Source organism: Bemisia tabaci, chromosome 3 (assembly GCF_918797505.1).
Source record: "Bemisia tabaci chromosome 3, PGI_BMITA_v3".
Lineage (NCBI taxonomy): Eukaryota > Metazoa > Arthropoda > Insecta > Hemiptera > Aleyrodidae > Bemisia > Bemisia tabaci.
In genome coordinates, this window is record NC_092795.1 from 15,556,048 (window position 1) to 15,578,931 (window position 22,884).

General features: G+C 42.3%; 1 protein-coding gene across 6 annotated transcripts in view; it reads left to right on the forward strand.

The window, feature by feature from the left end:
* Positions 1 to 22,884, forward strand: part of LOC109041944 (caspase-1) — a 60,153-nt gene that overhangs the window by 25,463 nt on the left and 11,806 nt on the right. For 3 of the 6 annotated variants that reach the window (XM_019058462.2, XM_072297904.1, XM_019058464.2), the window contains one exon: positions 15,609 to 15,676. The exons of the other annotated variants lie outside the window; for them this stretch is intronic. The gene's annotated coding sequence lies outside the window, so the exon portion shown is untranslated. The remainder of the gene's footprint in view (positions 1 to 15,608; positions 15,677 to 22,884) is intronic. 6 annotated transcript variants of the gene reach the window in all.

The following is a 22,884-nucleotide window of genomic DNA, read 5'->3' on the forward strand; positions in this document are numbered from 1 at the left end:
GAATTGAAAATAATCCTCCAATTTCTTGTCTATGATTTTTTAAGGAAAGAAATATCCTTTGAAAAAGAAATGCAGGATTAATGGGTATTACTTTATTATTTAATTTAACGCTGCAGTTTGTTGCAGAAATAGGTACATAACACACGGTTGCTCCTTTTAAATTTGATTTCACCATAAGTGCCCTCTAGCGCTCTCATTTGCGCTATACCAACTTCACGAGTTTTATGACAGTTAATTTTTGGATCAGACCGGGAGTCTCCAAACCAATAAAAATTATTGCCATTCGACACCTAGTAGCTGATAACACAGCGCGATACGACACGGTGTGTAAAAACAGTGCGCGCGCGGCCCACAGATTCGGTTACCGTGCCCCCCCCCCCCCCCCCCCCACACGGACTTGGATTTTGGGATTAATTTTTGAGAAATCCCAGATTTTAGGTTTGGAATGAGTTTTCCCCTCTTTCCTCGGTTTTTGTTAAGTTGTAGCGCACTGGAAACTTGGAAGTCGGGTTTTGGTCGATTTTGAGTTTAAAAGCCCAACTTTGCGACAATTATAACTCGAAAACGGTGGGTCGTATGGAAAAAACGTATACCACCTTTTTAAAAGGAAATTTAATAAGCTTAATTATAGCACTGAGGTATTTTGACGGAAAAATGACTTTTTCACTGACTTATAGGCCAAAAACCGAAAAAATAGCGATTTTAGGCCTAAAAATCCAAGATGGCGGCTGAAGCTCCACTTCAGGAATGGTGCAAACTAACCCTTATTTAAGGACCTCATAATACGTCTTTTAAAAAAAGTTCCAGCTTTCCAGCATTTAATTCAATATTACCCCTCATATGGAGCTGTGGTGCCTGGCCTAAAAATATCACTTTTTAATTTCTCCGAGGTAGCATAGCCTGAGATCCTCTTGCGTGGGTGTTCGTAGAAAGCGCCAGACAATCGTCGACGTCAATGAAAATTTCAATTTTGTAGAGGTGTGGGGATGGGATGGTGAAAGGCGTAATCCGACCTAATTAATAACTATTTCTTATGAAGAGTGTGCGTGTGTGCGTCGTTAAATAAACTCTTGTATGATAAGGGAGTAACCCGTCTACTACTATGAAATCTGAAAGATGGTAATTGTTGATAGCCGCTCAGACTTTTAGTGTTGCGACAAGCGTTGTCATGAAAGAAATCAATCGCACGAAGGCGCTACTTGGAGATGATAAAGCTGAGCATCCAGAAATCGTTTTTCAGCCTCAAATTCCATGGTAACATGAGCCCAGCGGGGCGATTATTGAAATTTTTTGTTTGTCGGATCGACATAGATGACATAGGTTAAATCGCGGAGCGTGATTGGTCGGCTATGTCTTATCGCTGCTTTATCGTGCCTTTGTCAGGTGGAATGATCGACAAGCTCACGGCACCTCTTAAGTTTCCGACAGTATGTCGATCATTCCATCTGACAAAGGCACGACAAAGCAGCGATAAGACATAGCCGACCAATCACACTCCGCCTTTTAACCTATGTCATCTGTGTCGATCTGACAAACAAAACATTTCAATAATCAGGCTGCTGGAAAGAGTAGAGTTAGATGGGCGACAGAGCTCGTCTCGAAGTTAAGTTACGACTCTGCTGGCGAAGCTTCGAGACGGCTGAATTGAATTAAATCAGTGACGTGGAATAAAAAAAAAAAAAAAATTAAGTAAATACGCAGCAGACAGGTGATGATCTCATCGTGAAATCAGTAATAGACGGTGTAAAAAAAAATTGATCGAACTTTGCATAAACAAAGCAAGTGCGATAAGAGACGAACTTGCTCAGACTGATTACTTTGGCGCACGTGGATCGGTGGGCCAGACGAGGTGGCCTAATACGCATCAACACTCAACTCAGTCAGCACCCGTGAGAGATGAAATTACGTAGAATTTTTTAACTGAGGACACGTTCAAATGTTACGCTCTTTTTTGACCTCAAATAAAAGCTTAGTGATTTGAAGGCGTACATGCTCAAATGGTCCAGTCCCCTCTCAAAATGGTTCCCGTTTTTAGAGGTCGAATATGGACTTGGATATTTTACATTTTACTATCCCCACACGCTGATTTTCATCTAGTGTGACCTATAAATGTAGCCACAATGTCAAAAAGTAAAAATTATCTTTATTTCTCTTGAACTTTGGGGTGCCACTGTTCCAAATATGGACGTAAGCACTAACTTTTGCAAAATTCCCGGCTGAATTCCTTCTTTCCCCGGTAAACTTTAACAGAAAAACTCCCACGCATGCACATATACTAAAAATTTTCCAAGAACCTTCTGGAAAGTTCCCTGTATTTTTTGACTGTCCCTGGAAATTTCAAGCCCTATGGATAAAATGTCAAAATTACCTAAAAATCGTATTTTGACTTGGAGAACCGACTCCTTAAATGTTGGAACTTATTGCTGACTTATAAACTGTATTCACTTTACTATGTGTTGAATACATGATGTTGGGAGAATGTATTTTAAGGGAACATCCAGCCAAAAGAGCACCAAGTTGATATGAGAGCTTCAAATTAAAACGTCGATAAGGAGTGGTGCTCTTAAGCGAGAAGACCCGAAAAGTGTGTTAGACACATTGGTTTGACCTCAGTATCTCCAAATTCTACTACCTAGATTAGACACAGCCCCCCTCCTTTTCTGTCATTTATCATTCTGCCCAATAGTACAGTAGACTCTGGATTATCCGGCTTCGTATTATCCGGACTCTGGATTATCCGGATCGATTTTGCAACCATGTAACTACGTACGCATTCCGATAAAAGAGCGGATCCGCGAAAAGCGGTCGCAAGGCATATTGGCGCCTGCAAGGCTGAAGGAATACTTCTCGCATTACGCCAGACGCAGTGCAGTCGGTTAGTTAGCGCACATTAGCGGCTACAAGACTGCATGAATACTTCACGCATTGCGCGCTTTAATCGTTGTATTGTAATTCATCGTTGTCGGCTACCATTCACAATCAATATTGAGTCGTTCAGTTTGGCGTTAACCTTTTAAATTCGTGTTGGCGTGTACATGATGTATACATAATACGAATACTGTGGTGTTGGTTGGTGGTGTTTGTGTTTACTATTATTATCCGGATTTCTTTTTCATCCGGATCGGGCCCGGCACCAATTAATCCGGATAATCCACAGTCTACTGTAAAGTGTTTTTGAAAACATAGCATTACAAATTAAACCTAACATAAAATTTCAGTTCGTATGATAGTTCCAAATCATGACTGCCTCGACTCTGGAGTCTTAATACCGGAAACTCAGGTCTTTTCCCTCCATTTTCATACCATACTAATCCGAGAAAATATGCAACGTGACAACTTTGGACAGTATTGGCGTACTAATATTCGTGTTATGTGCTCTCGGGTCTTGGCTCAATCGTCTGACGAGATGAAGTGGGTCTGAAGACAGGACTCCTCACGTCTGTATCGTCGACACTGTAAACAGAAGAGGCTTCCAACAGTGTTGCTCGTACGCTAAGTGGCCCCCTTTTTTGACTCCTCAGAACCAGCGAACAACCAAAAAGAAAAGGAAAAGAACGAAAGTATGTTGGAATTTTTCAGCCAAATTACATTAAAAAGCACAGTGTTCATCATAGGAATGTTTTAGCCAACCTGCATTAAAAATCACAGTGTTCATCATAGTGTTGCACCAAACTGCGTATCTCTTTGAGGGAAAATTGTGCTCTTATGAGCTTTTCCCCTCTTTATTGAGATTTTCAGCTTTATGCTAATTTTTAACGCACGTTGGCTAAAAAATTCCAACATACTGTCTTGCTCCATGCCCCTGTGAAAAAAAAGAAGAAAAAAATGCGAGAATTTCATTAAAGAAACTCCATTGCTGCTCATTCGCGAAGTGGCCCCATTTTCATTTTATTTTTTTTGACACCTCAGAACAGAACCAGCCAACGACCGAAAATCAGCAACTCGGAAAAAAAAGAAAAAAAATCCTGAGAATTTCATTAAGGAAATCCCGATTACCAAGCACAAGCCGTTGTACCCCGTGCGACGCGTGAGCAATTTTAACAACGACAAATCGCGTCGTTGCAGTTAAAGCTCGGTTCGTTTGCGGCCCGGAGACTGCGCGGTCATTAACAGCTCGGCTCAGGAGGTTCCAGCGGTGGTGGTTGGTGGTGCATGCTCAAATCATAACGGATGTTAAATGCGTCTCGGAAGCTTCCAAGTCATCTCGTCTGGCGTGTCTTGTCTTGCCGAATGCTAATGAACCCGAATCATCGAGCCGGTTTCGATGTGGACGTTTTTCTGCCAAACGGAACTATGTGCATTAAGACATGAGCCCCGAGACCCACAAGAATATATGCATATCAGGGCTCACGTCATAATGCACATAGTTCCGTTTGACAGGAACACGTCCATTTTAACAATCTGGATCGGAGTGTTCGAACTCCCCCTCGCCCCTCCTGGCTGAGCTATGTTTTCAAGATCAAAACAGAAGCTCGGCACGAGAGCTATTTAAATCGATAGATTCGAGGCGCCAACTTGCAGATCACCAATGCATTAACGTTCCGTTGCAACCTTTTAAATAATGACTATTTCTTCGATCGATCTATGGTTGTTGATCTTGGCGACTCGGCAGATCTTTTTTCTTTTCTTTAAGATTCAACCATCATCCGTGACCCGTGGTTTTGTTTCATTTGCTTCGCCAAATCGTTGCACTGGAACCGAATGTTAGGTACACAAACCGAAAGTCCCGTATAACTGACTGAACAATTCGTTGTGCTCTATCAACCGAATTATTCTGTTGGTTATGCAGAACTTTTGATTTGCGTCACCTAGCACTCGGTCCGTGGACCAGACTTCTTAATTGTTCAGTTTGCGTTACACGAACTGAAATTTTGATGTGACAAACCGAATATTTCCATAGTTATTGAACATACATGGCGCCTATAGTTGTCGGGAAGACCGTGAAAAGTAAGGGAATGCAGCTCGACCGGGAAAATCAGGGAAAAGTCAGGGAATTTCATCTCCGGTCAGAGAATTTTTTCTGGAGCCGGGTTCCACGTAAAATTTGGGTCTACGACGGGCCAGCTGATTGCGTTGTTGTGCCAACGTTTTGACCACATTAAGTAAGTGACCTTGCGTTATCAATAAAAAGTCAGGGAATTTCCTTATATGAAGACAGGAAAAAGTCAGGGAATGAAAGAATGAAATTTTGCCAGCCTCCTTGCTCAAAAGTTCGGTTACTTATGACGGAACTTTTCCCCTCTTTTTAGTGCAGAAAGGGCTCCCAGACCCCGAAGGGAATGTACGAAATAGAGGAAAAACAGGAAAATTTTCAACTCGTCCCTGCGTCCGAAATATTCTCTTGTTTTGCGGACCGTATTTTTTCGTTTCTGAAACATATCTTTTCCTCAGAAGGCGTTCCTCACATTGTGATTAAGTAATGTTTAAGTAGATCCTTAACGTGGTATCATGTAAAGAACAATTAAAATTGTAATGAGTACGATCTTTACAGTCTGAATAATTTCGGAAATTGATCATTAGGGATAGGAATGGTTTGCCACCGCAAAACATAAATAATGTATTTTTTCGGAAAATACGCTGAAAATACGAGAGAAAAAATTCTATGATTTTAACAAACGAGATAGGTGCAAACCTATACCTTAAAGGTTTCAAAATCTACTTAGTGTTTTTTGTATTTTGTATTTTTTTTTCAAAGCAAATCCTAACGATCCCCCGCCGAGGATCTATTTTCAAAGTTACATTATTGAATCTACTCGAGATTCGTTGAAATGGATCGTTCTTATTATGATGCAATACGCCAAGGATCTCTTTGAACCTGATTTAACCACAATGTGAACCTTATGGGACTACCTAAGGAAAGGAGCAGTTCAAGGGACGACTATGAACGCGGCCCTTCCTGATGAGTCAGTGACTCTTCATTCCTCTTCCATTACAAAATGATGATGAGTCAGTTTCAGGTTCTTACCCGCAAGTCGGTGATTTGACTAAATCGCAACCTTGCAGCAGCCGTAACATCAACTTTGTTATACTCAGTAACCAATCAGAGTGCGATAGACTAATCAAGTGGCTGATTAACTAAATTGGAGGAATGATTATCTGCCATGCCCTTGGTCTTACTCTCGCTGCGCTGCGTTGCTTTCGTCTGCGATCCAGTTGGAAAAAAAGCGCCAACGAGTTTCGCATCTGTGTATAGGATGTCCTGTCCAGTCTAGTGTCATCGCCCCTGCAAGGTTGCCGCTTTTGGAGACAAAATGAGCTTTTTAAGTATTACTCTATACGGGGAACTTAGACGTTTCGTTCTACGAGAGGCAACGTGGCATCCTGAGGTGTATTCTGGATGGGAAGCAGCAGGCAGCATGGACATCTCTCGTCAATGTTGCCTCCTTTCAATGTGCTTCTTGTAACCGTGGGGCTTTTAACTTCGTGTATACTTTCAGTTTTTGTTTTGAGTGTATTTCTTTTGAAAACACACCATGTATTCATAAGTTTTACCTGTTTTTACTTTTATGATCTTTCATTGATTTCTCACCTGAGTTTTCCGCGGCAGCCATACGCAGATTTTCACGATTTTCTCGCGTGAGATCGCGATTTGTATAGGATTTTTTGAAGTTCGTTACACATTTTCTCTTAAAATGTTTTCTCACAGGTGCTTATAGAACATCTTGAAACATTCTGGTCCTGGTCCTATCCCTGTCTCTGTAATTTACAGGGTGGCCATAGTAAAAAAAATAAACCTTAGGAAACCAGGACAGTCTAGGGGAACTAACAAAATGAAAAAGCTAAAGATTTTCATTTTACGGAAGTGGTTTTTTACGCGTAGGTTCAGTTTCAATTTAACTCCGCCCTGGATCGCAGAATATTGACTTTTTATTCATCATCCCGTATCGTCTCAAAAGTCAAGTAATTTTCTCAAAATCGGTCGAGGAAAACCTGGAAAACTCAAGAAATTCAAATTCTAAATTTTGGTGATCACCCCGAATAAGTGCACTTACTTCGTTTTCCAATGATTTATTTGCAGCAAAACAATGTGATTTTCGCTGATTTTCTGTTCAAGTTCAATGGAAGACGATTATGTCACACCTAATCTGTTGGTTTTGTCAAAGAGTCCAGCGCAAATTATGACAAGTTTGATTTCATAATGCGCGGGAGAGATCTCTAATCCCTCTCACATCAGGAAAACGAATAATTAGAGCCGGCACGGCGCTGCTGATCTTGTCTCATTGTCCAAGGTTCCCTCTCGTCCCGCGATTGTTTCTTGATTGTTTTAGCATTGCACTTGAAAAATTACTCTGTCTTACTTTTCATGGCCGATATCCCTGGCCCTGGAACTTCAGAACAGAGCGTTGAAATTCAATTCCTTAGGAAGTAACCGTTACTGTGTCAGAGAAAAAAGAGCGTGAGTACTGCGCGTTCCAAAATTTAAAGCAGAAAACTGCTCTCCCGATGAATCTTACCGCTGCGTCGTTTTTTCGATTTTTGTTTGTAAAATTTTCTCTGGATGAAAAACTCTATTGCCTTGTCAGTTCGCCTTCAACTTTTAGTGTCGGCAACACAAGCTCCCAAGTGATCGAATAGTGGTATCATCCTGAAATGCTCGCTCGGATTACGCAAAAAAATAGCTGTATACCAAACGGGAAGAGGTGACTTTAACGCCGTATCAGTTCGCCTTCAATTTTTGGTTTAGGCAACTTGAGGTCCCACGTGGTCGAATAGTGGTATCGCCGTATAAATGCGCAAGAAGTGACGTCAACGCTTATTTAGTTCGCTTGCAATTCTAATTCTGGGCAATGGGAAGTCTTATATCGTCAAATAGTTGTTTCGTCGCAGAGTGGATTGTCTTGACTTGGCAAGGCTAGTAAAAATTCAATTAAAATATGATCGAAAAATTGCATTTTTGAGGTTCTACGTCAAGAAATATGTGTATTTTAGGAAAGAATAGTTGAAAAGAAATGATGTGGAAAATACAGGTGTACGGAGTACGAGGTAAATGAAATATAACTTTTGAAAAAAGAAGAAAATAAAAAGGAGATTATTACTCGAGTGCCAGTGAGAAAAATAAATGAGAAAAGAGTTAAAATCCATTATATACATACAGATTACGTGACGCTAATTGTAAGCTTGACATTCCCCACCCCTTGTCGCGCCAGATCACAGAATTATAAAGAACTGCTCACTCTCTAAAGCGTTAAGTAATTCATCATGAACAGCCCCATAGCGAAAATCAGTCCAACCCCAAAAAAAATTCAAAATGCGTAGTCATGAAAATTTTCGTTCTGTAGCGCTAGGAGAAGGCAGGCAGTTTTAACCTAAGCAGTCAGAGATTTTCTCGGTTGATCCCTCGCTTTCCTTCCGAAGGCAGCGAATTTGAATTTTTTGCAACTCGCAACGACGAACCAATGCTTAAAGACGTGTTTACACTTGTTTACCATTCTACCGATCGCTCGGCTACCCCTAAAAACCACCCTCCATCTCACCCTGCACCCGCCACCCCAACATCTCAACCATCGACACATCTGACACGCCTGGAGCCCTCGCTCTTGTCGAGACCCATTGGATTGGGCCTAGGTAATGGGCCCTCGTCGAGAAGAGGAGGTTTCGAGCTGAGGATAGAAAGAGACAGGGAGAGAAGAAAGGGCAACCGAGATAAAACCAGTTCTTTCTTCTTTTTAATGCTGGCTCTGGGCATTATCGTAGTGACACTTGGCTTCCAAGCAGACTACTCCAGTCAGTGCAGCAGCCACCTGCACTCGATGAGCCACACCGAACACCTCCGTCTCGGCTCCTCCCGTGGGCCCCGCGGTTTTCCGTCTCTCTCCCGCAACTCTTGAGCCCCCGCGTGGGCGGCTCTGCGCCCGGACCGCGGCTCACCGAGGGACGCGACTCGCACGCAGGTATCGGGATTTATTTTTTTTTCATCCTCCCTCCTTCCTCGCCGCACGGTGGATCGAGTCAGTGGGAGAGTTCGGACAAAATCTTTAGACGCCTATAACTCCGTTTATACAAGACTCTGCACTGAAAAAAATTTCTCGGAGTTTTTACCATCTCACTTTTTTTACCAATTATTGGTAATTTTACAAAGACAGACTGGTAAGCTTACCTAAAAACCGTTATTTTTACTGGTTTTTTTTCAGGTAAGAATACACTTTTATTGGTAATCGATTCCCGGTAACTTTGCCATTTTATCTCGGTAATTCTACCACAATCGATAAAAAATACTGGCGTTTTTACCAAGGTCCAGTAAAATTACCGAGAAAGTTCAATCATTTTACCGAGATTTCTCGGTAAAATTACCAATTCCATAAATGGTGATTTTACCAAGAAAAAACTGGGATCAAATAGAACCCTGAATTCTTGGTAATTTTACCCTTTTCTTAGTAAATACACCGAGATTTTTTTTTCGGTGTGAGGTTCCAAAAGTGGCTCTATTGATTTCCTCGCGAAATTGTCTTCCGGCAGCACCCTTTGAAACATAAAATATGACGGGAAAAAAAACATATTTGCAGTTCTAGTAAAAAATTTCATGTCCGACCTCTGTAATTGACTCGATCCACTGTGCGCCGTCTGGATGTTCGTTGAGCCACGCACTAGGGTCGCGGAGTTTGATCTGGGGACCAAAACACTAGGCGCATCACCGTTGCCTCCACAGTTGCCACATACTCCCGATGAATCAGCACTGTGCCCTTTTAAGTTATTTACTTTTTATCGCATAACCTGGCAACCCTGGTTGTCTCGTTCGTGTTGAGCCGTGTCGGAGCCCCGGGAGAGGTGATTTTTTGACACCGTGAGCGGAAGTCCGGTTTTTGGGATCGACAGGTACCGATGGGTGCATTGGTTTATTCATCCAAGCCCTCCTAGAACATAAATATAGGATCAAATCGGCTCAAGGTTGTGGGCACGGACCTAATTTTTGGATGTCTGGAGCGTTCCTTCCTCTTTATTATTTATTTTTTCTTCTCTCGTGTGTTCAAAATCATATTTTAGAAAGGATTTTCATTTAGGAGATTTACGTATTCTAATTTTCCCTAATCCTTTCAATTTTCGTTTGATTTGGGAAGATGAAGATGTTGACTTATTGTTATAGCAGTTGGTCGCACTACGAGGACTCAGCGTGGCCGATTCCTTGATCTTACTTTTTAGTCAAGGTGGCGAAGGTTGACTGTTTCCCAAGTCTGTCCTGGAAAAATCAACGGATTTTAAAAGATCCTACAAATTCTTGGAGAACTCAGAGAATTTTTTTTTAATTCGGAGAGAATTTTGACAATATTAATCAAGAGATTTTATCAGAATAGTCAGGGCATTTTTATATGCGAGAACATTTGCCTCTCTGATATATGATCCAACGATGCGACCATGATCGATTATGACATCGTATTTCAGGGCTTTAAAGATTAAAGTCGCACTTTAATGAAACTACGCAGTTTCAAAAATCGGGCCGCCAGTTGAAAGCAAATTGCAAATTCTAGTGTTTTAGGTAAAAGTTCACCCAGGAAATCCGTTATTTTTATCGCAGTCATGTTTTCCTCAACAAGGAAGACTAACATGATCGCTGATGACTTCTTTTCATCTTCGGTTTCAGCCGGGCATTTACCTGGATAGCAGCCCGCATACTTTCCGAACTGGATGTTATGTGTTTAAATTGTCGCTGGTTACCCCGTATTTATAGAGTTCTATTTTATTGTCTAGCATATTCATCTCTGTCTCTAGCATCAACCCGCATATGGCTTCCGTAGTAGGTTTTCGCTGCTTGATCGTCAGTACATAACTTCTGGAAGACCCATTTTCATCGTAATCTATTTGAAACGGTACCCTCTTGTTGTGACTGTTGTGAGACTGTCACCTGACTTTTCTCCGCCCGAGAGAAAAATATTCCTTGAAGTGATTTCCTCTAACTACACGCTATGGGTAGGTTGCGCTGGCAGAATCATGTCTTGGCGCTTGATTCTTGTCGGTCAGTTAAAAATATTAAGATCCGTCCATACGGCAACTTCTTTTTTTTTTTTCAATAATCACCGAAATATTGTGCTTCGAAAAATTTGGTTTATGACGTCATCCTCCGCGGTAGCGACACCCTTGGTTTCTTTCCACCTTGCTTTCACCCGATTTTCACGTTGAGAAATCAGTGAAAATACGTGTGTCTCCCTGACTAATGATAACAAGGTGGAAACCAAGGGTGTCACTACCGCGGTGGATATCGTCATAAACCGAATTTTTTCAAAACACGATATTTCGGTTAATATTGAACGTAAAAAGTTGCTATTCGGACAGGTCTCATCATTTTCAGCTAATCTTCAAAAATCAAGCATCGAAACAAGATTTTGTGACCAGCGCAATCCGCGCGAGAGAGATTGAAAAGATTGAAAGGTTGAAGAATGAAAGATTGCCCCAAAGTAATTAGGCGCACCTACAGGGTTATTCAAAAGTCACGCACCACTGGTCATAACTTTAGTTCTAATTATGATATCGATTTGCGGTTTAAGACGTGTTTCCTCATATCGAAGAGGAAACTTTTTTAGGTACTTTCCAGTTTTTGATCCCCTCGGGGGGGGGGGGGGGGGGGGGGGGGCAACTCAACAATTTCAAATGGCCACAACACTCATGGCCAGTGGTGCGTAACTTTTGAATAACCTTGTATATAACCGTGGAAATCTGTAAAAAAACGATAATGCTTTCAGAACCGCAAAAATCTCTAAATAAGCGCAGTCGCACGCGGACCCGCGCCAAACGTGACGAAATCGCGAGGACCTCTGAAGACGGATCTGTGCCAAAATCCTGAATTCTCGTCGATCGAAAGTATGTCGCATTGTCGCTCCCGCTGACAAGCAAATGACTCCGAAGTCAAGTATCAAAAACCAGCGAATGACTTTTTGTTTAACGCCCGCGTGGAACCAGGAATTTTTTGTGAAGGGGGTTTAGACCTCCTCCTCTTCCCTTATACAGGGGACACTGAAAGGCTTCCTATTAAGAAGGGTTCGAGGGGAAAAACGTTTGTAAGAGTAAGTCGTTTCTCGAGCGATTTTGAACTGTTCTTTCCATAAATTTGAATGAAATACAATTTCCTAAATGAAAGTTACGCCAAACACTCTTGTATCGAAATCCCTCGCATTTTCTGTTGGAACCAAGTAGATTAGGGGGGGGAGGGGGGGAGTGTACGACTTAATTAAAAACAGAAAATTAGAAAACCCCTAACAGTTTCGTCGCTAGGCATATTTCTGAGCCGTAGGGGGCGTATCGTCACAATTGCCCTGGTAAAAATTAGCAGTAGAATCTGTGTTCCAAAATACCATAGACCTACAGCCGGCTGTAAGATTTCCAAAAGCTTCTATAGCCGGCTACACAATTTCTTATACAGCCAGGCGATAAAGTGTATGCTAAACGTTACTAATTACGGATACTAGGACTTAGTTGGTTTTTGGACTACCGCTCTCTTTTTGGGCCGTAGTATCTTGATTTATTTTTCGAGGAAAGCTCCGTACTTTTGATTGATGCCTGCCATTACTAATATATTAGAGCGCCTTCAGTTTCGTATGATACTGCGCAATACCTCTGGTGTGAAATAGTTGCTTCAAGCGCCGTGGCAGGCGGGCAGCCAGCGCGAAACACGCATTGGCGCCTACAAACCTAACAGGGATACTTCACGCGTTGCGCAATGCGTGAAGTATCCCTGTTAGGTTTGTAGGCGCCAGTGCGTCGCCGCTCCGCTTTGTGTTAGGCTCTAATATTTAATCTCGCGGAGTCAGCGCTATTCAACTCATGATTTTGAAATATTTGCACATCCTGTATGGATTATTCTCATTTTAATTGATGAAAAAAATATGTATTAAAGGAAAATATAATGTGTATTTTGTAAATATTAAGGTGGTTCCGTATCAAACTTAATGATTTCCAAAGCACACGAATTTCTACAAAATTTCTTAGAGCCTTTTATAATCGATGGCGTAAAAGCAACAGCCAGGCGATGAAGTGTAAAGCCCTACGATAGGAACTGTAGCCCGGCTGCATAATTTTTTATCGCTTTGTATAGCCCGGCCGTGTAATTTTCTTCGCATTCTACAGCCAGCTATATGATTTTCTGTAGCCTTCTTTAGCCGGCTATAAGAATTCCTATGGTATTTTGAAACGCAGCAGCCAATTTTTACCAGGGTGCCTGACAATTGCCGGAAAATTATTTAAAATTATTTTTTTGTCGAAAAGTCCAATCCCAATTCAGGAGATTCCAAGCCCCCCTACCCTCGTCCCTTCGATTCTGGCTCTCTTTAAAGTCAACCTTTGACTTCTACGTCAGAAAACCTGCACCTTTTTTTAAAATAATAAAAAAAAAAAAAATTGAATATAAAAACAGGAGGGGAAGTTTACATTGACTTCTTATCGTGCATCAATCAATTCTGATGTATATTTTTGGCGTCGCATACGCGTTAAATGATGCTTAAAATTCGTACCGACTTCTGTACTACTTCTACCTGATTCCAATAATTGTATAGTTACGATGCAGCGTACCAGCGGTACAAAACTTTGCAACGTATCGCGTATAATTTTACTCTGTTTGCGAGTAAATATCTGGCAGCGAATCCTGTGAATTAATCGGCAACGCTGATGGAGGGAGGTGGGCTCAGAGTGCGGCTGCACTGGCGCTTACCCTCGCCTCGCTATGCCCTCTCGTGCCGTTTCTCCGTGTATCAGGGCCCCAGAGACGAGAATACGTCTCCCTCCGTTTTCACCGTCTTCTGAGGAGCTTTTAGGCGGGAACTGGAAATCTTAGCCCTGATGTTTTTGACGGCAGCCACCCACAAAGCGTATTAACGCGAGGAGGGATGCAGGGGCCGGGCCAGGAAAACCCCAAGAAAAGGCAGGGGATCTTGAAAAACCTGGAAAGTTTAAAGGGGGGGGGGGGATTCACTGTATTTTGACCGTGGTTAGCGATTATTATTATCAGTGGCGTAGCGTGCTTTGCAATATATCGATTGATCGGCCATTTGAAACCTATGGAAAAGTATCGATCATCAGGGTGTTTGCAACGAGCACCTTAATAATCCATTCTTTACCATAGCTTCAAATGAGGAAGTATCGATATATATCGAAGCACGCCACGCCACTGATTATTATTACTTAGAAAGTCACAGCAGAGATCTTAATATGTTCTTGCTTGGGTATGGTAGAGTCCTATTTTTTTAGGAGTCAGGAAAAATTCCAAAAAAGTCAGGACTTTTTCGTACGTTTTGCGGTAGTTGTTTTTTATGATTCGGTTAAACAGGTTGAAAAGCGCTCGTTAAGTTAGAGAACCAAATTGCCCTTAAGTTATTTTTATGAGGTGAATCTTGCAGCCCAAGATCTTGACTGGAAGTTGAATTTTTCACATGAAAAACATTTTCGATCTCAGTCGCCTTAATCATTCAGGGATAGTCAAGCAACACTTCACTCAAAAACTTCAGAAAATCGGGAGAAGGCAGGGAAATTTTAACTCTAAGGAAACTTGTCGTTCCGTTAAGCTAAGGTTCATTTTCTTTCTAAGTTTTCCCAAGGATTTTGTCAATAATGCCGGGGAAAGTCAGGAAGGAAAATCTGAAATCGCAGCTTACTTAACTTTCAATCCTGATGTCATTAAAATGAGAAACATCAGCTAAATCGAGAGATTACGCGTTAAAATAGGTGTTATTCTCAAACTCTCCTCAAAAAGTCCAATTTGACAAAAACAGCGTGTGTGTGTGACAAAGTCCTCGCGTGAACTTTTACATAGTGGGGTTGACGCTAACACAAAATAATTAAAATTTTTCTTTTCGGCAGTAGTTGGCGTGCTAAATAATAAACTTGGTTTCTTGTCATTCTGCGTAGAATCTGTAAGAAACAGCAAGAAACCCTCTCATTCCATTATAATAATTTATATCGATGACCTGAGCGCGAAACCACATAACTCTGTCTCTGACGTTGCAGACTCCCGGTCATACTTTATCTTTTCATTCGAAAACTTAATCAACGTGATTTTTGAAAACTTCCTTGATTTTTTTTTCTCTGTTAACAAGAGATCTATCTTGACTTGTTCCATCAATCATTGGATCATTTCTAAGTAAATCCTAAAAAAAAAATTTGAGGTTATATTCTATTGTATTGAACCCAACGATACATCGAACCACAATCAAATGCGATCTATTACCCTTTCAATTTTTTGATTCTTCTCGTTTCCATGGATTTGATTCTTCACTTATTAACCAGTGTTGTATGAAATCTTTCCTCTCCACCGCCTCACCACCGCACCGCTTTCATAGGTATCGAATTGCTCCTGCGGGGGTCATTGACCGGATGTTTATCCTTTCGCCTCCCCCAGTATTTTCATCCATGTCGTTCTTGAGCTACACATTCGATGAATCTATATTTTGCAACGATTATTATGCTACGTATTGGTACGAACCGCGAACTTCGATTCACGCGATGCTTCATTATGAAAACCATTGTAAGTATCGTATCGAGCCTTATCGAGTGCACATCACCGATTACAAAAATTGCGCACAATTTAAATGACTCCCACGCTTTGCAAGTTTGGATTTCAGTTATAAATGCGTTTATTGTGTCTCCGGTTTCATTTCCCTGCCTCATGCTTTTGTTTGTTCTGATTCCAGATCGTTTTTATCATTCGTTCGATTTGCAAAAGTGCAATAGTTGAATTGATAGCAATGAGTTGATTCAGGTATTTTTATTTTTATTGAAGTTATTTACACACTTTTTTTAAAAATTTTCCGCAAGGTCTTGCGCTTTTATTTTACTTCGGGGTTGCGGAAAGTTTTTGTTTTTCTCTCTTTTTTTAAATATTTTCATGTTTAGAGTTTCTTAAAGCAATGACTTTTTTGCTTTCTGCTCCTGAGTTGCTAATTATCCACTATTTTGCGGTCCAAGAGCGATTTTTCATTTTGACGCGCTCAGTTTTGAAACAATTTGTCTACTTTTTCCCTTTTTTGCACGCTACCCACAAAACGAGAAGTTTCAGCATCCTCGTTTTTCTCTCGTATCATCCTCCTTTTGACTCACATGCTCCATGCATCGGTGTATTACTCCCTGCTTTCATTTTCCCATTCCTCTGGAGCATGTATTTAATCATGAAAAATAGCTTCTGTCCTCTAGTTCTAGAGCGCTCCTATTGGAGAAGCAAAAAAAGGCAGCTTGCATTTTTGACTTTATATCATAAACATTAAGAAAGGTGATGTGAATAATAAATGCAAACTCATGATTAAGAGGCTTGGAGGACAAGGCACTGAAGTGCAGTTTCTGAAAAGACACCTATCGAACCTGTATTCCTTATCGCGAGAGCTTGTGAACCGTGGGCAGATCTCACATTTTGCCCGCAAAATCGAGCGTATGCAATCCGGCCCACCGCGGAGTTAAAATAGTTGCATGTTGGGTTCGAACCCAACTTTGTATATCTCTCCATTCCTCTTCGCGGAATTTTTAGTTGAAAGAGCGTTCCGTTATCTAAGATATAAAAAAAAAGACTCAGATTTTATGGAAGTGCTGAAACGCTCTTAATTCATTCACTGGACCCGCAAACTGATAGAGGTGCGCACGGTGCACGTGAATTAAGCGAAATGCAAACAGGCGATTCGAATTTGGAATTTGAATGAAATCTATGAATTCGATGGTAGATGAAGATTCACCACCCTACATCGCGTTTTCCGTAATTTAAATAGAGCTCCAAAATGTGAAGGAAGAGAGTTATAAAGACAGAGACAGAAAGGGAAAACGTATCTTGAGAAAAATTTAACAATCTAATGGCAGTAATTCCAATTCTCTACAGTTTTTATTTACGGAGAATGAAATGCCGTGAATATTGCCCGGGGAAATTCTATCTGTGGTGCAACTTCTTGCATTAAATTTTCCTTCTTTTGAGAGGGTAGGCAATATGCGCTCTCAAGAGTTAGAATAGTGGTATCAGAATCTTTTTTCTTGTTTAAACGTGTTACCAGCGCTTTTGCTTTCCTACTACAATGAGTAAACAGGATAGAAATGTACAGAAAGTTTACGTGCATTTTAGACCCTTCCTCTTTTTCCTCTTCCTCTTGTTATTCAATTTATTTTTCTTTTCTTTACTCTCTCCTTCCCCCTCTTCCGCTCCTTTTCTAATTTCCCTTCCTCCTACCTATTCTCCTTCTTCCGCTTTCTATTCTGCTCCCTTCTCTATTTATTTCCTTTCTCATTTTGATTTTCTCTATGCAGATAGGTGATTTCATGATTGAGCCAGAAATAGTAGATCCATATTGTAAAGCGTATAGTCTAGTTGAAACCATACACCAACTATTAATCGCATCTTAATGTTAGTCTTTGCGCCTAACTTAGAACTCCCTGGAGAACTATGTTCCCAATTTTGAGTTTTTGCTTTCGTTTCGTGTATTTGGCTCCCACAGTTTAAATATTGAGACCATCCATCTTGACAATGCTACGTGCAGTTGCCCTTGTTGATTTTTTTCAGCGATGGCGCGTTATGGTGGGCGAAAGGTGGCCCCCTCTGAAGTCATGAGAAGGGGACGGGGGTGTGATAAAACCGAGCTCGACCTCAAATTTTCCGATTTGAAAAAGTCTTAAGTCCCGCCGACCTCTCAGTGTTGCCGAATTTGTCAGGACTTTTTGGGTGTTTCCATGCCTATCCATTTCCACGCATTATCTTATGTATTTCCGTACTAAACTGACAACCATGACTCGTAACAATTTTTCGGGCTGTAATTAAAAATTCAATTAAAGAGCTTCGTAATGCACATATTCATGCTGAGAAGTGTCACTAAGCGAAAGCTCAAAACTATAGCGTTATGGTCTGAACAGCGCTCACAATTAATTATTTTAGCCTTAGGGTTTTATCATATAGTAGCATTAGCAAATGTTATTATTTTTTTCCTTCAAGTGGGAGGCTTATATAAGACCGGACTTGGCCCCTCTCCCCTCTTCGCAAGACCCCTTAAGGCAAGCTAATTGTAAGATCCCCTTCGCCCTATTTTTTAGCGTACTTAATAGTTGAAAAGTCCAGTGGCGTGGCGTGAATTGCGATGTATCGATTGTTATGTCATTTAAACCTATGTTAAAGAGTCGATTATTAAGGCTTTCGCAGCGAACACCCTGTTAATCGATCCTTTCCAAAGGTTAAAATGGTAGATCAATTGATATATCGCAAAGCACGCCACGCCACTGGAAAAGTCCCTCAAAACCCCGGGAGCTATCGTGTTTTCCAGGGATGCGGAACCCTAACCAGTTCAGGGGTGTCCAGTGGGTACGCGCAAGAGGCTGGCCAGGCCAACGACGTTTTATCGGGGATGGAGCTGGGGGGGGGGGGGGGGGGCGATAAGAGGAGGACGTGGCGCGAACGAAGGAGGAGTATAGAGGAGCGAGCGCTGCGGTACTGTGCAAATCATGCGCGCATTACATCAGGCATAATAATAATCAGCGGATGTAAATCTCGCTGATTTTGCTAAGTATTTAACCGTGAAATCTTGCATCATCCGCCATCTGCGGCTGCAACTCGCCGCGTTGCCGCTCCCCCCTCTGCTTCAGCTGCCCATAAATTGACCCAACAAGCGGAACGTAACTTTCCAGCACTTTTTCGTTACACTGAAAAAAAAGCTACCGGCTATATCGACATACCGTCCGTGTTCCGGGCTCAAAGGCCGAAACTGCCGGGTGTTGGAGCCGTTGCCTCGATCGCTCCGGGTGCTACGCCTGGAACTTTCGGCCTCTGAACCCGGAACGCGGGGGGCGCCTCCTGGCTGCTGCACGGTCCAACCCCCTTAGGACCGCGACCTGGACCATATTTCAAATTTTCAAATGAAGCAGGCTTAATTAGAGGTCCACCCGTTCTTAAAGCTTTCCTCAATTGGCAGAAACGCCGAAAGTATGCTCTTAGCGAAAAAAAAGTCTGAAATCAGCGCGCTTTTACACTTTCTCTCAATTTTTGCAGAAGAAAAACAATTTTCTTTGGAAAAATTTCTTCACAAGCCGAGGGATTTTCTCATGCTTCCATCGCGCGCCTGGGCATTTTTGCACCCCTACATAGATGAATTTGACGTCGTCGTCTCGAATGTAATAAAAAAAACATACTCAATCGCCAATCTTCGCCGTTTTTAGTAAAAGAGTCGCAAAATTCAACCGAGCCTATCAGATTCTAATCACCAGGATATCTCCAAGTTCGGAATTTCGGGACAGTCCGGAAATAGTATTGATTTTTGGGGCGGTCCGGAAGCACTGAAAAAGCGCAGAAATTCCGTAAGAGGGTCCGGAATTTTTCTCATTTTTTTGTCATTTTTGTCGCAATCAGAGCGAGAAGTTCAATTTTTGGGAATTTTTCAAATTTCATCAATTGGAGGTACTGAAAAAGTTCTGAAGTTTTCTGTTGCGGAGGTACCCACCGACTTTCTTGGGAATGTGCTGAAAAAGTACCGTAAGAGCACTGGTTTTTGGCTAGCCTGTAGTAGACCCCCTGAATCACATCAAATCGATGCCTCGATTACAGTGGCGTGGCGTGCTTTGCGATATATCGATTGTTATGCCATTTAAACCTATGGAAAAGGATCGATAAACAGGGTGTTCGCAGCGAACACCTTAATAATCGATTCTTTACCATAGGTTTAAATGGCATAACAATCGATAGATCGCTATTCACGCCACGCTACTGCTCGATTAATGGAGCCATCGACTCGGTCTGTTGTGTAAGTTCTTTTCGGGGTCAGGGCGGCAACGTCGGGACCGAGTGTCGCCGTCGGTGGCGGAGTAGGACAACTCGCGGATTATTGCATTCGATGACGCGTCGAATCTGCGTAGTAAGTCGCGGCTCAACTCTCGCAAACGAGCTCTTTATCGAAACATTTTCGCGCTGCAACGGATTCAGCCGCCGAGCTGCAGTCTGTCAAAGTGCCCGCGGACCTTGGCCCCCGCCTGGGGGGGGGGGGGGAGAGAGGAGCCGATCACTCTATTACTTGCGGAGTAGTAACGACACCCCCCTTCACCCGCCCCCGCGAACATAACCCCCCCCCCCCCTTTGCGCGTACGCCACCACTCACGGCGACACTGGAAATTGTGTCAATGGCTCCCACCGCCTTGATTCCCTCTTAACTAAACAATATGAGTTCGAACCTGTTGCATCCAGCCTCGATTGGATGAATTGTATCTCCTGTTTTAAATCCTCGCTGTGTCATAATCAATGGTGGCTTTGGGGTAAGGAAAGTCCTTTTAGGGGTGGAACATTATTATGGAGATGGGTGCAGGCCAGGGTGGCATGAAATGTAAGCAAGAAATGAAAGTTTAGATATTTCAGGAAAGTATTTCATATTTTTCAGGGGCTAGAGTGTGCAACCCGCACTCAAACACACGAAAATAGAAGAAAGTCACGATTTTCACATTTTGCAAAACAAGAAAAGGAACCGGTATTTTTCCATATCTTTCATAAATTTCTGAAATTTCGTGAAATTTCAAGATTTTATTTTTCATGTTATTTTGCCACCTCGAATAAAATCTTAAAATTTCTCGTGAAATATTTATCAAATTTTAGAACGTAGTTTGCAAAATGTACAAATTCTTTCCTCTATTTTTGTTTGTTTGAGTGCTCCGGAGATGGGTCGAGAATTTTGGATGAGGTTGTCATAGCTGCCAGCATGAAAACCAAATGTTGTAAGCGCTCCGTCGCTCGGAGGAAATTCCGTTTCGTTGTAACGGAGGTCGGCAGTAAGTTAAAAACTTCGACCAAAACTCGCGAAAATTTGCCCATAGCCTAGGCCATCCTCATCTTATCGATTCAAGTTTCAACCTGTAACCCTGTCAAAGGCACGGTTGAGCGACATCGGCTCCGAATAATTCTTCCCCTCGTCAGAACAATAGAAACGGGGGTTAACTCCAGATCGCAATCTACCGATCATCGTCGGAACTGGTCAAGTGGCAGGAGTCAGGCAGTGGCGTGGCGCGCTTTGCGATGTATCGATTGATCTGCCATTTAAACCCATGGAAAGGATCGATTAACAGGGTGTTCGCAGCGAACACCTTAATTATCGATTCTTTACCATAGCTCCAAATGGGGAGGTATCGATAATCGATCATTCCGCCTCGCCACTGGAGCCGGGAGAGGAGCGACCGCGACCGTCGCACAGTGGGTCGAGTCAATTAGAGAGGTCGGACATGAAATTCTTTACTGAAACTGCAAATTTTGATGTTTATTTTGTCACATTTCAAATTTCAAGGGGTGTTTCTTTAGGTAAATTTCACAAGGAAGCCGATGAAACTACTTTCAGAACCTCAAAATCTTGTATGACGGAGTTATGAGCTCTTAAAGTTTCCAAATTGTGTCCGATCTCTTCTATTGACTCGATCCACTGTGCGTCGGCGTCGACGAGACAACGACATCTTGTACAGGGTGCAAGAGCACGGTTCGACGTCGGATACTACGCGTTTGGCAAGTTGCCCGCCACGTCCGGGGGGGCACCAGCACCACCGGGGGGAGGGGGGGGGGGGGGGGGGGGCCTGCAGCACCAACACGTGTGCCGCTCGCTCCTAGTCGTGTGAACAGACGCCTGTCCACTGCACACTGCACGCTGCACTGCCCACGTCAAGATGGAAGCGTGATGCACTCCGAGAAACAATAGGGCTGCATTTAGCGGGAATGAAGCGGGTTTTTCGGTGTCGACGTCACGGTCGCGTCACAGGGATCGGGAGTTCGGGACACGCCTGCCTACTGATTTTTCAAGATTTTTAAAAGGAAAGCGTCCAGCCCACCTACAAACTAGGGGCCTCAAAGAGGCTCATCGATGGAACTGTTGACTGTTGCCTTTCAAAGATCGTCGGGCCGACGATCTTTGAGGGTAACCGATGTGTTCGGGATACATCACAGATCAGATCTTGAAATGTTCAAGGCATTCCGTGCAGAAATGGCTGAGAAATAGAAGAATTAGTGCCAGTTTAAGAGTCCCAGTTTGTACCCGGGCTGGACTTGCAGGTTTGTTAATATTCAGTAAGATATTTAACCGTAGCATATTCCGATCGGAATGTTAGAAGGAGCCGACTTCACGACGCGAAAGAGTTGTGGAAGTTACACGCACGCACTCCGTTATTTCGCCTTCAATTTTTGAGGTAGGCCAAATAGTATGCATCTCGCAGCAATATCCATATCGACGGTGTAAGTCCGCAACCACGTGTCATCTCGGTTTGCGACGTCGCAGACTTCCCGTCATACTTTACTTTTTAAACGGAAAACTACACAACGGCAACCCTTTAAACCCGCCGTGATTTTTCTTCTCTGTGCGAAGAAAATCCTGCAAAAACTTGAAGGAATGATGTCAATTTGTTCGCCTTTAAAAAAATAACATAGAGGCGGAGATTTTCAGACACCACAAACGGGATACGTGATTGCGGACTTACGCCGTCGATATGTTACCGTCTTCATGGTGCTGTTATGCGTTTGTATTGTGTATATTGTTTATGTCTTTAAAAAGATCGCAAATGTTACAGACACGTAAAAGTAATAACAAACTTATTAGTACATTTTAATGCCAAACTTGGCTGGCTAAGCTATTAAAGACATAGTGAATGTTATAAAAAACGAGCTACAAGCCGGTTCATTAGGCACTTCAATAATAGCTGTTGCCGCCTCCAAGTGGATGATAGCGGCACTCATTTTACAGGTTTTCCTTCAATTTCACAGTTAGGCAACAAACATACCAGACAGCGCGTATATCTATCTATTCATAAAACTCCTTTAACTTGCTCCAATGAACTTTTTAAGGCTTGAATACTTAAAAATGGGTGTAAGCCTTCATTCTCCTAGCAACTTTCTAGAAAATCGCTGTTGTATTTTGTTGTAACTCAGGATTAATATATCCTGGGAACGGGGAGGTTTCCTCTCGGATCCCTCCAACCCACACTGTGGATAGAGTCAAC